Source organism: Oncorhynchus tshawytscha, linkage group LG21 (genome assembly GCF_018296145.1).
Source record: "Oncorhynchus tshawytscha isolate Ot180627B linkage group LG21, Otsh_v2.0, whole genome shotgun sequence".
NCBI classification, from domain to species: domain Eukaryota; kingdom Metazoa; phylum Chordata; class Actinopteri; order Salmoniformes; family Salmonidae; genus Oncorhynchus; species Oncorhynchus tshawytscha.
In genome coordinates this window covers 28,089,350-28,103,242 of record NC_056449.1, presented here as the reverse complement: position 1 = coordinate 28,103,242, position 13,893 = coordinate 28,089,350, and the positions used below count along the sequence as shown (strand labels likewise).

General features: G+C 45.1%; 1 protein-coding gene across 2 annotated transcripts in view; it reads left to right on the top strand.

Annotated features, from left to right (window-relative positions):
* The window catches only part of macrod1 (mono-ADP ribosylhydrolase 1), a 153,057-nt gene that overhangs the window by 56,125 nt on the left and 83,039 nt on the right, over positions 1-13,893 (top strand). The window lies entirely within an intron of this gene.

The window sequence follows — 13,893 nt, the reverse complement described above, 5'->3', positions numbered from 1 at the left end:
AGGACATTTCTCCAAAAAGTATGATCTTTGTCCCCATGTGCAGTTGCAAACCGTAGTCTGGCTTTTTTAATGACGGTTTTGGAGCAGTGGCTTCTTCCTTGCTGAGTGGCCTTTCAGGTTATGTTGATATAGATACTTTTGTACATGTGTCCTCCAGCATCTTCACAATGTCCTCTGCTGTTGTTCTGGGAATGATTTGCGCTTTTCACACCAAAGTACGTTCATCTCTAGGAGACAGAATGCGTCTCCTTCCTGAGCGGTATGATGGATGCATGGTCCCATGGTATTTATACTTGTGTACTATTGTTTGTACAGATGAACATGGTACCTTCAGGCATTTGGAAATTGCTCCAAAGGATGAACCAGACTTGTGGAGGTCTACAATTGTTTTTCTGAGGTCTTGGCTGATTTCTTTTGATTTTCCCATGATGTCAAGCAAAGAGGCACTGCGTTTGAAGGTAGGCTTTGAAATACATACACAGGTACAACTCCAATTGACTCAGAAGCTTCTAAAGCCATGACATCATTTTCTGGAATTTTCCAAGCTGTTTAAAGGCACAGTCAACTTAGTGTATGTAAACTTCTGACCCACTGGAATTGTGATGCATTGAATTATAAGTGAATTAATCTGTCTGTAAACAATTGTTGGAAAAATGACATGTGTCATGCACGAAGTAGATGTCCTAACCGACTTGCCAGAACTATAGTTTGTTAACAAGAAATGTGTGGAGTGGTTGAAAAACTTCCGACCAGTCAAAAGTTTGGACACACTTACTCATTCAAGGGTTTTTCTTTATTTTTACTATGTTCTACATTGTAGAATAATAGTGAAGACATCAAAACTATGGAATCATGTAGTAACCAAAAAAGTCTTAAACCAATGAAAATATATTTAAGGTTTGAGATTCTTCAAAGTAGCCACCCTTTGCCTTGATGATAGCTTTACACACTCTTGGCATTCTATTAACCAGCTTCACCTGGAATGCTTTTCTAACAGTCTTATGCACATATGCTGAACACTTGTTGGCTGCTTTTCCTTCACCCTGCAGTCCAACTCCTCCCAAACCATCTCAATTGGGTTGAGGTCAGGTGATTGTGGAGGCCAGGTCATCTGATGCAGCAATCCATCACTCTCCTTCTTGGTCAAATAGCCGTTACACAGCCTGGAGGTGTGTTGGGTCATTGTCCTGTTAAAACAAATGATAGTCCCACTAAGTGCAAAACAGATGGGATGGCGTATCGCTGCAGAATGTTTAGGTAGCCGTGCTGGTTAAGTGTGCCTTGAATTCAAAATAAATCACGACAGTGACAACATCCAAGCACTCCCACACATCACACCTCCTCCTCCATGCTTCACAGTGGGAACCACACATGCGGAGATAATCCGTTCACTTATTCAGCGTCTCACAAAGACATGGCAGTTGGAACCAGAATCTCACATTTGAATTTATCAGACCAAAGGACAGATTTCCACTGGTCTAACGTCCATTGCTCGTGTTTCTTGGCCCAACCAAGTATCTTCTTATTGGTGACTTAGTAGTGATTTATTTGCAGCAATTCATGAAGGCCTGATTCACACAATCTCTTCTGAACAGTTGATGTTGAGATATATCTGTTTCTTGAACAGTTCTCTGACTTCATGAGTGTGAGAGAGAGAGGAAATGTTTTTGCAAGTGTGTGTGTGTGGTGTATGTTTGCATCCAGCTTCCGAGTTAGTATATTATGTGAGACTGCTGGTGAGAAGTCATTAGTACAGTGCATTTGAAAGTATTCAGACCCCTACATTTTGTTACGTTACAGCCTTATTCTAAAATTGATTAAATCATTTTTTCCCCCTCATCAATCTACACACAATACCCCATAACGATGAAGCAAAAACAGTTACTTAAGTATTCAGACCCTTTACTCAGTACTTTGTTAAAGCACTTTGGCAGCGATTACAGCCTTGAGTCTTCTTTGGTATGACACTGCAAGCTTGGCACACCTGTATTTGGCAGGTTTCTAACGTTCTTCTTCACAAGCTCTGTCAGGTTGGATGGGGAGCGTCGCTGCAGAGCTATTTTCAGATCTCTCCAGAGATGTTCGATCGGGCTCAATTCCGGACTCTGGCTGGAGGACATTCAGAGACTTGTCCCGAGGCCACCCCTGCGTTGTCTCGGCTGTGGGCTTAGGGTCGTTGTCCTGTTGGAAGGTGAACCTTCTCTCCAGTCTGAGGTCCTGAGCTCTCTGGAGCAGGTTTTCATCAAGGATCTCGCTGTACTTTACTCCATTCATCTTTGCCTTGATCCTGACTAGACTCCCGGTCCCTGCCACTGAAAAACATCCCCACAGCATGATGCTGCCGCCACCATGCTTCACTGTAGGAATGGTGACAGATTTCCTCTAGATGTGATGCTTGGTATTCAGGCCAAAGAGTTCAATCTTGGTTTCATCAGAACAGAAAATCTTGTTTCTCATGGTCTGAGAGTCCTTTAGCCCAAGCGGGCTGTCATGTGCCCTCTAAGTGAGGAGTGGCTTCCATCTGGCCACTCTGCCATAAAGGCCTGATTGGTGGAGTGCTGCAGAGATGGTTGTCCTTCTGGAAGGTTCTCCCATCTCCACAGAGGAACTCTGGAGCTCTGTCAGAGTGACCATCAGGTTCTTGGTCACCTCCCTGACCAAGGCCGTTCTCCCCCGATTGCTCAGTTGGGTCGGGCAGCCAGCTCTAGAATGAGTCTTGGTGGTTCCAAACTTCTTCCATTTAAGAATGATTGAGGCCACTGTGTTCTTGGGGACCTTCAATGCTGCATAAATGTTTTGGTACCCTTCCCCAGATCTGTGCCTCGACACATTCCTGTCTCTGAGCTCTATGGACTATTCTTTTGACCTCATGGCTTGGTTTCTGCTCTGACTGTCAACTGTGGGGCCTTATATAGACAGGTGTGTGCCTTTCCAAATCATCTCCAATCAATTGAATTTACCACAGGTAGACTCCAATCAAGTTGTAGAAACATCTCAAGGATGATATTTGGAAACAGGCTGCAGCTGAGCTCAATTTCGAGTCCGATAGCAAAGGGTCTGAATACTTAAGTAAATTTTGTAAATTTTTTGTTATTTATACATTTGCAAACATTTTTTTTTTAAATAATATTTTTGCTTATCATTGTAAGGTATTGTGTGTAGGTTGAGGAACAGTTTTTATTGAATCAGTTTTAGATTAAGGCTGTAACGTAACAAAATGTGTTAAAAGGGAAGCGTCCTGAATCCTTTCTGAATGCACTGTATATCATTTATTACTATGGGGTGCTGTGTATATAAACAGTCATTTCTCAGTCTGTTGTTAAGTCAGTGCTTTGCGGCGTGTGTGGGGTGTTGAGAGACTGTGGAGGTAATCGATACCAGTGATAAATCTGTACTACTAGTGGCCAGTCACTCAGACACCCCCACCCCCCCAGCTGAGGGTGTGACCATGTGAGTGCAACCGTGTGTGTGAGTGCGTGCCAAAGTGTGTTTGTGTGTGTGTTATTCACCCAGAAGGCCAGCTGTGTTTGGTCTATCCCAGGCAGTCTTCCTGTCGCTGCATGTCCATGGTAGTGTCTCAGGTTGCTACAATTTTGTTTCTGGTGTCCTTTGACAGCTCTTTGGTCTTGGCCATAGTGGAGTTTGGAGTGTGACTGTTTGAGGTTGTGGACAGGTGTCTTTTATACTGATAACAAGTTCAAACAGGTGCCATTAATACAGGTAACGAGTGGAGGACAGAGGAGCCTCTTAAAGAAGAAGTTACAGGTCTGTGAGAGCCAGAAATCTTGCTTGTTTGTTTGTAGGTGACCAAATACTTATTTTCCACCATAATTTGCAAATAAATTAAATAAAAAATCCTACAATGTGATTTTCAGGATTTGTTTTCTCATTTTGTCTGTCATAGTTGAAGTGTACCTATGCTGAAAATTACAGGCCTCTCTCATCTTTTTAAGTGGGAGAACTTGCACAATTGGTGGCTGACTAAATACTTTTTTGCCCCACTGTATGTTAGGTCAGAGTCGAGTCACAGAAAAACACAGCCATTTTTCCAGCCAAAGAGAGGAGTCACAAAAAGCAGAAATAATCACCCAACATCAGCGCCCGACCTCACTATGCTCTTGTGGCTGAATGGAAGAATGTCCCCACAGCAATGTTCCAACATCTTGTGGAAAGCCTTCCCAGAAGAGCGGAGGCTGTTATAGCAGCAAAGTGGGGACCAACTCCATATTAATAAACATGATTTTGGAATTAGACACCATGTAGTGTATCTGGTTCCATACTCAGCTTCTCTCTAAGGAGGATTATACCACCAGATATCTGGTTCCGTACTCAGCTTCTCTCTAAGGAGGATTATACCACCAGATATCTGGTTCTATACTCAGCTTCTCTCTAAGGAGGATTATACCACCAGATATCTGGTTCCGTACTCAGCTTCTCTCTAAGGAGGATTATACCACCAGATATCTGGTTCCATACTCAGCTTCTCTCTCAGGAGGATTATACCACCAGATATCTGGTTCCATACTCAGCTTCTCTCTAAAGGAGGATTATACCACCAGATATCTGGTTCCGTACTCAGCTTCTCTCTAAAGAGGATTATACCACCAGATATCTGGTTCCATACTCAGCTTCTCTCTAAGGAGGATTATACCACCAGATATCTGGTTCTATACTCAGCTTCTCTCTAAGGAGGATTATACCACCAGATATCTGGTTCTATACTCAGCTTCTCTCTAAGGAGGATTATACCACCAGATATCTGGTTCCATACTCAGCTTCTCTCTCAGGAGGATTATACCACCAGATATCTGGTTCCATACTCAGCTTCTCTCTAAGGAGGATTATACCACCAGATATCTGGTTCCGTACTCAGCTTCTCTCTAAAGAGGATTATACCACCAGATATCTGGTTCCGTACTCAGCTTCTCTCTAAGGAGGATTATACCACCAGATATCTGGTTCCGTACTCAGCTTCTCTCTCAGGAGGATTATACCACCAGATATCTGGTTCCGTACTCAGCTTCTCTCTAAGGAGGATTATACCACCAGATATCTGGTTCCGTTATACCACCAGATATCTGGTTCCATCAGCTTCTCTCTAAGGAGGATTATACCAGATATCCAGATATCTGGTTCCATACTCAGCTTCTCTATCTGGTTCCAAGGAGGATTATACCACCAGATATCTGGTTCCATACTCAGCTTCTCTCTAAGGAGGATTATACCACCAGATATCTGGTTCCGTACTCAGTTTCTCTCTAAGGAGGATTATACCACCAGATATCTGGTTCCATACTCAGCTTCTCTCTAAGGAGGATTATACCACCAGATATCTGGTTCCGTACTCAGCTTCTCTCTAAGGAGGATTATACCACCAGATATCTGGTTCCTCAGCTTCTCTCTAAGGAGGATTATACTCAGCTTCTCTCTAAGGAGGATTATACCACCAGATATCTGGTTCCGTACTCAGCTTCTCTCTAAGGAGGATTATACCACCAGATATCTGGTTCCGTACTCAGCTTCTCTCTAAGGAGGATTATACCACCAGATATCTGGTTCCGTACTCAGCTTCTCTCTAAGGAGGATTATACCACCAGATATCTGGTTCCGTACTCAGCTTCTCTCTAAGGAGGATTATACCACCAGATATCTGGTTCCGTACTCAGCTTCTCTCTAAGGAGGATTATACCACCAGATATCTGGTTCTATACCACCAGATATCTGGTTCAGCTTCTCTCTCACCAGATATCTGGTATATCAACTCTAGATATCTGGTTCTATACTCAGCTTCTCTCTAAGGAGGATTATACCAGATCATATGTTCTCTCTCTCACTGTATATCAACTCTAGATATCTGGTTCTATATGTTCTCCTCTCACTGTATATCAACTCTAGATATCTGGTTCTATATGTTCTCCTCTCACTGTATATCAACTCTAGATATCTGGTTCTATATGTTCTCCTCTCAGCTGTATATCAGCTCTAGATATCTGGTTCTATATGTTCTCCTCTCACTGTATATCAACTCTAGATATCTGGTTCTATATGTTATACTCCTCTCACTGTATATCAACTCTAGATATCTGGTTCTATACGCTCTCCTCTCACAGTATATCAACTCTAGATATCTGGTTCTATATGTTCTCCTCTCACTGTATATCAACTCTAGATATCTGGTTCTATATGCTCTCCTCTCACCGTGTATCAGCTCTAGATATCTGGTTCTATATGTTCTCCTCTCACTGTGTATCAGCTCTAGATATCTGGTTCTATATGCTCTCCTCTCACTGTATATCAACTCTAGATATCTGGTTCTATATCCTCTCCTCTCACTGTATATCAACTCTAGATATCTGGTTCTATATGTTCTCCTCTCACTGTATATCAACTCTAGATATCTGGTTCTATATCCTCTCCTCTCACTGTATATCAACTCTAGATATCTGGTTCTATATCCTCTCCTCTCACTGTATATCAACTCTAGATATCTGGTTCTATATGTTCTCCTCTCACCGTGTATCAGCTCTAGATCAACAGTGGATATGCTTTTTCTCCCATCTTCTCTATCACTGGCAATCTCACTTTCTCTCTCTCTTTTTCTTCTGTTTCCCCTCGTTCCCCCCCCTCTCCTCTGTTCTTTATGGCAGAGTAAAGGGAGATGCTAATTAGGCAGGTACAGACTGGTCAGACCTTTAAAGAGGGAGACAGAGATAAACAAGTAGGCAGGTACAGACTGGTAAACAGACCTTTAAAGAGAGGGGGAGACAGAGATAAACAAGTAGGCAGGTACAGACTGGTCAGACCTTTAAAGAGAGGGGGAGACAGAGATAAACAAGTAGGCAGGTACAGACTGGTCAGACCTTTAAAGAGAGGGGGAGACAGAGATAAACAAGTAGGCAGGTACAGACTGGTCAGACCTTTAAAGAGAGGGGAGACAGAGATAAACAAGTAGGCAGGTACAGACTGGTCAGACCTTTAAAGAGAGGGGGAGACAGAGATAAACAAGTAGGCAGGTACAGACTGGTCAGACCTTTAAAGAGAGGGGGAGACAGAGATAAACAAGGGGAAATGTTTGAAAGACAGTGAGGGAGGGACATAAAGGCAGTGAGCAGGAGCTCAGTGGGTGATGAAGTTGATAGATTAGGATTTGAAGAGAGAAGGGAAATTATTTGTCCTGCATACATCACATTCACAATAGGCCAGTGTTTTTCAACTGTTCAACTGTGTGTCTCACAGTGGCTAACAGGAGGCAGGCAGGCAGAGTGGGTAGCAGAGATGAGCTGTACTGTGATGTGTGTGTGTGTGTGTGCTCTGTGGGCTGCTGGGGAACAGCATAGAATGAGCTCCATGTCAAAACACCTACACATACATAATAATGCAGCATTCACTTATAGTCAATTCACAGATCTGCTAAAGTCTCTTAAGAAAACAAGATCAGTTAAAAATAAGTGTTATTCTTGTCAATGCCAGTCACTACTCTATATACCAGTGGTCACCAACTGGTGTATATCCAAGGCATTTCTAGTCGATCATCAAACATTTCTGTAAAAAAAAACATTATTTATTTATTTGTGCTGTTGGTGCCCTTGATCCAGCAGCCATAGCACCAGGAAGGCAGTGTTCCCATTTTCAACCATTTCATGTGTCTAAAGGTAGAACTCCACCTACCCGGCAGGTCTAGACACTAAGTCAAGAGTGCCTATCGCTGGCCAATCAGATAGCTCAGATCACTGTGTCTGCACAGTTTCCACGAGCCATAGACTGTAAAAAGAAACCTCGAGCTCATAGCAAAGTTGATACTGTGAGATTTCAAAACTTTTAAAGCCATGACGAGAGAGATTGTCAACGAATACAGCAAAGAGCTGCTGTTTTTATGACTGACTTCATGTTTCAGTTGTTATTCAGCCCTGTCAACACTTTAAGCCATGAAATGTGCGTTCTCCCTACTTCCACCCACGCTACAACCAGCACTGCAGCTGAATTGAAGGAGTACAGCAAAGTGATCCGATAAACTAGCGTTGGTATTATTAGCTGCTTGTGTCTTTTTTAATATCAAGGAATATTCCACTTTCTCTGGTCATAGGAGTAACAACATGAATTGGTGCACGAGGCAGAAATAATGCCATCGCCATCAGCTGGAAGACTATGTCCCCTTTTCTCAGCGGAGTGAGGGAGGAGGGATGCTGCTCCGGGTTAGGGGAGGGCTTGACCGGCTGGGATTTCCTTGTCCCATCGCGCTCTAGCGACTCCTTGTGGTGGGCCGGGACCCTGCATGCTGACTTCGGTCACCAGCTGGACGGTGTCTGGATTCTGGGTTAAACGAGCAGTGTGTCAAGAAGCAGTGCAGCTTGGCAGGGTGTGTTTCGGAGGACTCTCAACCTTTGCCTTTCCAGAGTCGGTCGGGGAGTTGCAACGATGGGACAAGACTGATACCAATTAGATTTCATGAAAAGGGGGTAAAAGTACAACCACAAAATATATACATATATTTGCCAATTATTATGCTCACTCAGCTGTGCCTCACAAGTGACACAACAAATGATAAATTACCAGTGTGATTATATATACATACATACATACACACAAAAAATATATATAATTTGAAAATGGTCTGAGAAGAACATGCAGTGATAATGTATTGGGCCTATAGTCAAATGCACAAACCTCATCGCTACAGAACTGGTTTTAATTGGTTCATGTTGCATAGGCTTACGTTTTAAGTCTTGTTTTTATTTTATTTTAAATGAGCGGTAGATCTCAGACTGCATTTTGACTCAGAAAAGGTTGGTGACCACTGCTATATACACTGTCCATATACAGTCAGCGTAAGATAAATTAATCACTTCCCCCAACAGGATCTGGGTTCAAATACTATGTAAAATATCTATATTACTAAGTAGGTGAATATTTGAATTTATTTGAAAATACTGAAATACACTGACTCAAATGCATTTAACCCAGATATTTGAAAATATTATTTGAAATAAGTAGTTGAAAATACTTTCAAAAGAAGAAGTTGATTGGGGCCACATTATTAGAAATACTCAAATACACAGATAACAAGTATTTAATATCAAATACTCAATTACACAGAAAACAAGTATTTAAATATCAAAAAATCGAATACACGTGTTTCTGAACCCAGGTTTTCCCCCAAAACACACACTATACTGCTGATGTTGTCTTTGAGCCTGGACTGTACGGTGTCCACCACCAGACCATCCTAAATATTGCCATGGCAACCAGGCTGAAATAAATGATTGGCCCTCTCGCTGGGGGACTCTGGGAAAGGCAATAGTTCCACCCCATTAGTTTAACAGACAGGCTCTGGACCTATCACCGGTCAGCTGGCAAGGTTATCTGCTGCGACTTAGTATTCCATATGTACAGCAAGTAAGAGTGTGTTTTTGCGTGTTGTGTGTCTGTGAGTGTAGTGGTTTATGTGTGTATCTATGTGTTTGTGTGCATGTGTGTGTGTGTGTGCGTCTCTGAGTGTGTTTTGCTGAGAAAAGCAGCCTCCCAGCCAGGTAAGCATAGAGCCAATTATCACCTCCTTCTCCTCTAGCTGACAGTGTTTAATGATAAGGGAGGTTGTAGGGAGATGACAGTAAGACTGAAACACTGTCCTGGCAGGTCCCTGAAGCCAACACTCACCCCTCCTCTCTTCTGCTCCTCCTGCACCCCTCCTCTCTTCTGCTCTGCCTGCACCCCTCCTCTCTTCTGCTCCTCCTGCACACCACCTCTCTTCTACTCTGCCTGCACCCCTCTTGTCTTCTGCTCCTCCTGCACCCCTCTTCTCTTCTGCTCCTCCTGCACCCCTCTCTCTTCCACTCTGCCTGCACCCCACCTTCTCTTCTGCTCTGCCTGCACCCCTCTTGTCTTCTGCTCTGCCTGCACCCCTCTTGTCTTCTGCTCCTCCTGCACCCCTCCTCTCTTCTGCTCCTCCTGCACCCCTCTTGTCTTCTGCTCCTCCGGCACCCCTCTTCTCTTCTGCTCCTCCTGCACCCCTCTTCTCTTCTGCTCCTCCTGCACCCCTCTTCTCTTCTGCTCCTCCTGCACCCCTCTTCTCTTCTGCTCCTCCTGCACCCCTCTTGTCTTCTGCTCCTCCTGCACCCCTCCTCTCTTCTGCTCCTCCTGCACCCCTCCTCTCTTTTGCTCCTCCTGCACCCCTCCTCTCTTCTGCTCCTCCTGCACCCCTCTTCTCTTTTGCTCCTCCTGCACCCCTCTTGTCTTCTGCTCCTCCTGCACCCCTCCTCTCTTCTGCTCCTCCTGCACCCCTCCTCTCTTCTGCTCCTCCTGCACCCCTCCTCTCTTCTGCTCCTCCTGCACCCCTCTTCTGTTCCACCTGCACCCCTCCTCTCTTCCGATCCTCCTGCACCCCTCTTCTCTTCTGCTCATCCTGCACCCCTCTTGTCTTCTGCTCCTCCTGCACCCCTCCTCTCTTCTGCTCCTCCTGCACCCCTCCTCTTTTGCTCCTCCTGCACCCCTCTTCTCTTTTTCTCCTCCTGCACCCCTCCTCTCTTCTGCTCCTCCTGCACCCCTCTTGTCTTCTGCTCCTCCTGCACCCCTCCTCTCTTCTGCTCCTCCTGCACCCCTCCTCTCTTCTGCTCCTCCTGCACCCCTCCTCTCTTCTGCTCCTCCTGCACCCCTCTTGTCTTCTGCTCCTCCTGCACCCCTCCTCTCTTCTGCTCCTCCTGCACCCCTCCTCTCTTTTGCTCCTCCTGCACCCCTCCTCTCTTCTGCTCCTCCTGCACCCCTCTTCTCTTTTGCTCCTCCTGCACCCCTCCTCTCTTCTGCTCCTCCTGCACCCCTCCTCTCTTCTGCTCCTCCTGCACCCCTCTTCTGTTCCACCTGCACCCCTCCTCTCTTCTCCTCCTGCACCCCTCTTCTCTTCTGCTCATCCTGCACCTCTCTTGTCTTCTGCTCCTCCTGCACCCCTCCTCTCTTCTGCTCCTCCTGCACCCCTCCTCTCTTTTGCTCCTCCTGCACCCCTCTTCTCTTTTTCTCCTCCTGCACCCCTCCTCTCTTCTGCTCCTCCTGCACACCTCCTCTCTTCTACTCTGCCTGCACCCCTCTTGTCTTCTGCTCCTCCTGCACACCACCTCTCTTCTACTCTGCCTGCACCCCTCCTCTCTTCTGCTCCTCCTGCACCCCTCTTGTCTTCTGCTCCTCCTGCACACCACCTCTCTTCTACTCTGCCTGCACCCCTCTTGTCTTCTGCTCCTCCTGCACCCCTCCTCTCTTCTGCTCCTCCTGCACCCCTCTTCTCTTCTGCTCCTCCTGCACCCCTCCTCTCTTCTGCTCCTCCTGCACCCCTCTTCTCTTCTGTTCCTCCTGCACCCCTCTTCTGCTCCTCCTGCACCCCTCCTCTCTTCTGCTCCTCCTGCACCCCTCTTCTCTTCTGTTCCTCCTGCACCCCTCTTCTGTTCCTCCTGCACCCCTCTTCTCTTCTGCTCCTCCTGCACCCCTCCTCTCTTCTGCTCCTCCTGCACCCCTCTTCTGTTCCACCTGCACCCCTCCTCTCTTCCGATCCTCCTGCACCCCTCCTCTCTTCTGCTCATCCTGCACCCCTCTTGTCTTCTGCTCCTCCTGCACCCCTCCTCTCTTCTGCTCCTCCTGCACCCCTCCTCTCTTTTGCTCCTCCTGCACCCCTCTTCTCTCTTTCTCCTCCTGCACCCCTCCTCTCTTCTGCTCCTCCTGCACCCCTCTTGTCTTCTGCTCCTCCTGCACCCCTCTTGTCTTCTGCTCCTCCTGCACCCCTCCTCTCTTCTGCTCCTCCTGCACCCCTCCTCTCTTCTGCTCCTCCTGCACCCCTCGTCTCTTCTGCTCCTCCTGCACCTCCTCTTTTCCCTTGTTTCCTCTCATCACCTGTTGTTTCTTCTACTTAATCCTATTCTTCTTCAACCCTCCTCTTGTTTCTCACATTCCTCTCTTTTCTCTTTATTCTCTTTAATGACTGCCCCTCTCTGAGTTTTCTTTATTTCTCTCATCACTTTCTTTTTTAAATCTCTGTCCTCAAATCTCTCCTGTCATGCTCTCTACCATTCTCCTCTCCTTTCATTTCTCATGTCTCTTTATTCTCCCTCTTTAATGACTGCCCCTCTCTAAGTTCTTTATTTCTCTCATCACTTTCTTTTTTAAATCTCTGTCCTCAAATCTCTCCTGTCATGCTCTCTACCATTCTCCTCTCCTTTCATTTCTCATGTCTCTTTATTCTCCCTCTTTAATGACTGCCCCTCTCTGAGTTTTCTTTATTTCTCTCATCACTTTCTTTTTTAAAATCTCTGTCCTCAAATCTCTCCTGTCATGCTCTCTACCATTCTCCTCTCTTTCATTTCTCATGTCTCTTTATTCTCCCTTTTAATGACTGCCCCTCTCTGAGTTTTCTTTATTTCTCTCATCACTTTCTTTTTTAAATCTCTGTCCTCAAATCTCTCCTGTCATGCTCTCTACCATTCTCCTCTCCTTTCATTTCTCATGTCTCTTTATTCTCCCTCTTTAATGACTGCCCCTCTCTAAGTTCTTTATTTCTCTCATCACTTTCTTTTTTAAATCTCTGTCCTCAAATCTCTCCTGTCATGCTCTCTACCATTCTCCTCTCCTTTCATTTCTCATGTCTCTTTATTCTCCCTCTTTAATGACTGCCCCTCTCTGAGTTTTCTTTATTTCTCTCATCACTTTCTTTTTTAAATCTCTGTCCTCAAATCTCTCCTGTCATGCTCTCTACCATTCTCCTCTCCTTTCATTTCCCATGTCTCTTTATTCTCTTTAATGACTGCCCCTCTCTGAGTTTTCTTTATTTCTCTCATCACTTTCTTTTTTAAAATCTCTGTCCTCAAATCTCTCCTGTCATGCTCTCTACCATTCTCCTCTCCTTTCATTTCTCATGTCTCTTTATTCTCCCTCTTTAATGACTGCCCCTCTCTGAGTTTTCTTTATTTCTCTCATCACTTTCTTTTTTAAATCTCTGTTTTTTCATTTTCTTTTAAGTGAACTTGTTAGTATTCCCACTTGTCACATTGAATGACTACAGTCATTCTAGAGCTGTGAGAGATATTGTCTTTGTATCTTTGTTGTTTTTGTGTCGTCACATTGTCTTTGTAGGTCTGCGACTTGAAACAGTCATGTGTCTGTTCTCTGTAGTCTGATAAATGCAGGTTTGTGAGCAGTGGCAGGTATTTGGAGCTGTCTGGTATATAAGCCAGGATCATAGAGAACGCATATTTCATACACCCCCACAAATCCTTACACTGGAGGTTGTGACACACACACACACCGCAGACACACACACACCACAGACACAAACCACACGCGCACACTCACATCACGTAACTCTGTCAAATACAAGGTCAAACATAAGGAACCTGAAATTAAAAACGACCTTGCTATGATCTTCTTCCTCTCCCATCTCTCCTTTTTCTCTCTCCTATTCTCTAACTATATCTGTATGTCTCTTCCATCAAACTATTTATACATCTATCGCTCTTTCCCTCCATCTCCCATCTCTCCTCCATCCCTCCCTCTCTCCTTTCTCCTCTCTTGGTCTTGTTATAACACTTGTTCTCTATTTCAGTGAGTGAGAGTGTGTGTCGGTGGGGGTGACTAGCTGTCTGGTGCGCGTCACCTCCAGTTCTATTCACACAGCAGCACTGTAACTAAATGCTGCTTCTCTATCCCCCAGGGGACCTAGACAGTCGGTCTGTGTGTTTCTTTCTCAGACAGTCAGTCAGCCATCGTACCCTGCCTTCCACCCCTTGTCACATGGCAATAATGTATGACACAGTGTCAGTGCAGGGTGATAATGTATGACACATTGGCAGGGTAGGACGATAATGTATCACACAGTGTCAGGGCGGGGTGATAATGTATGACACAGGACATGGTGATAATGTA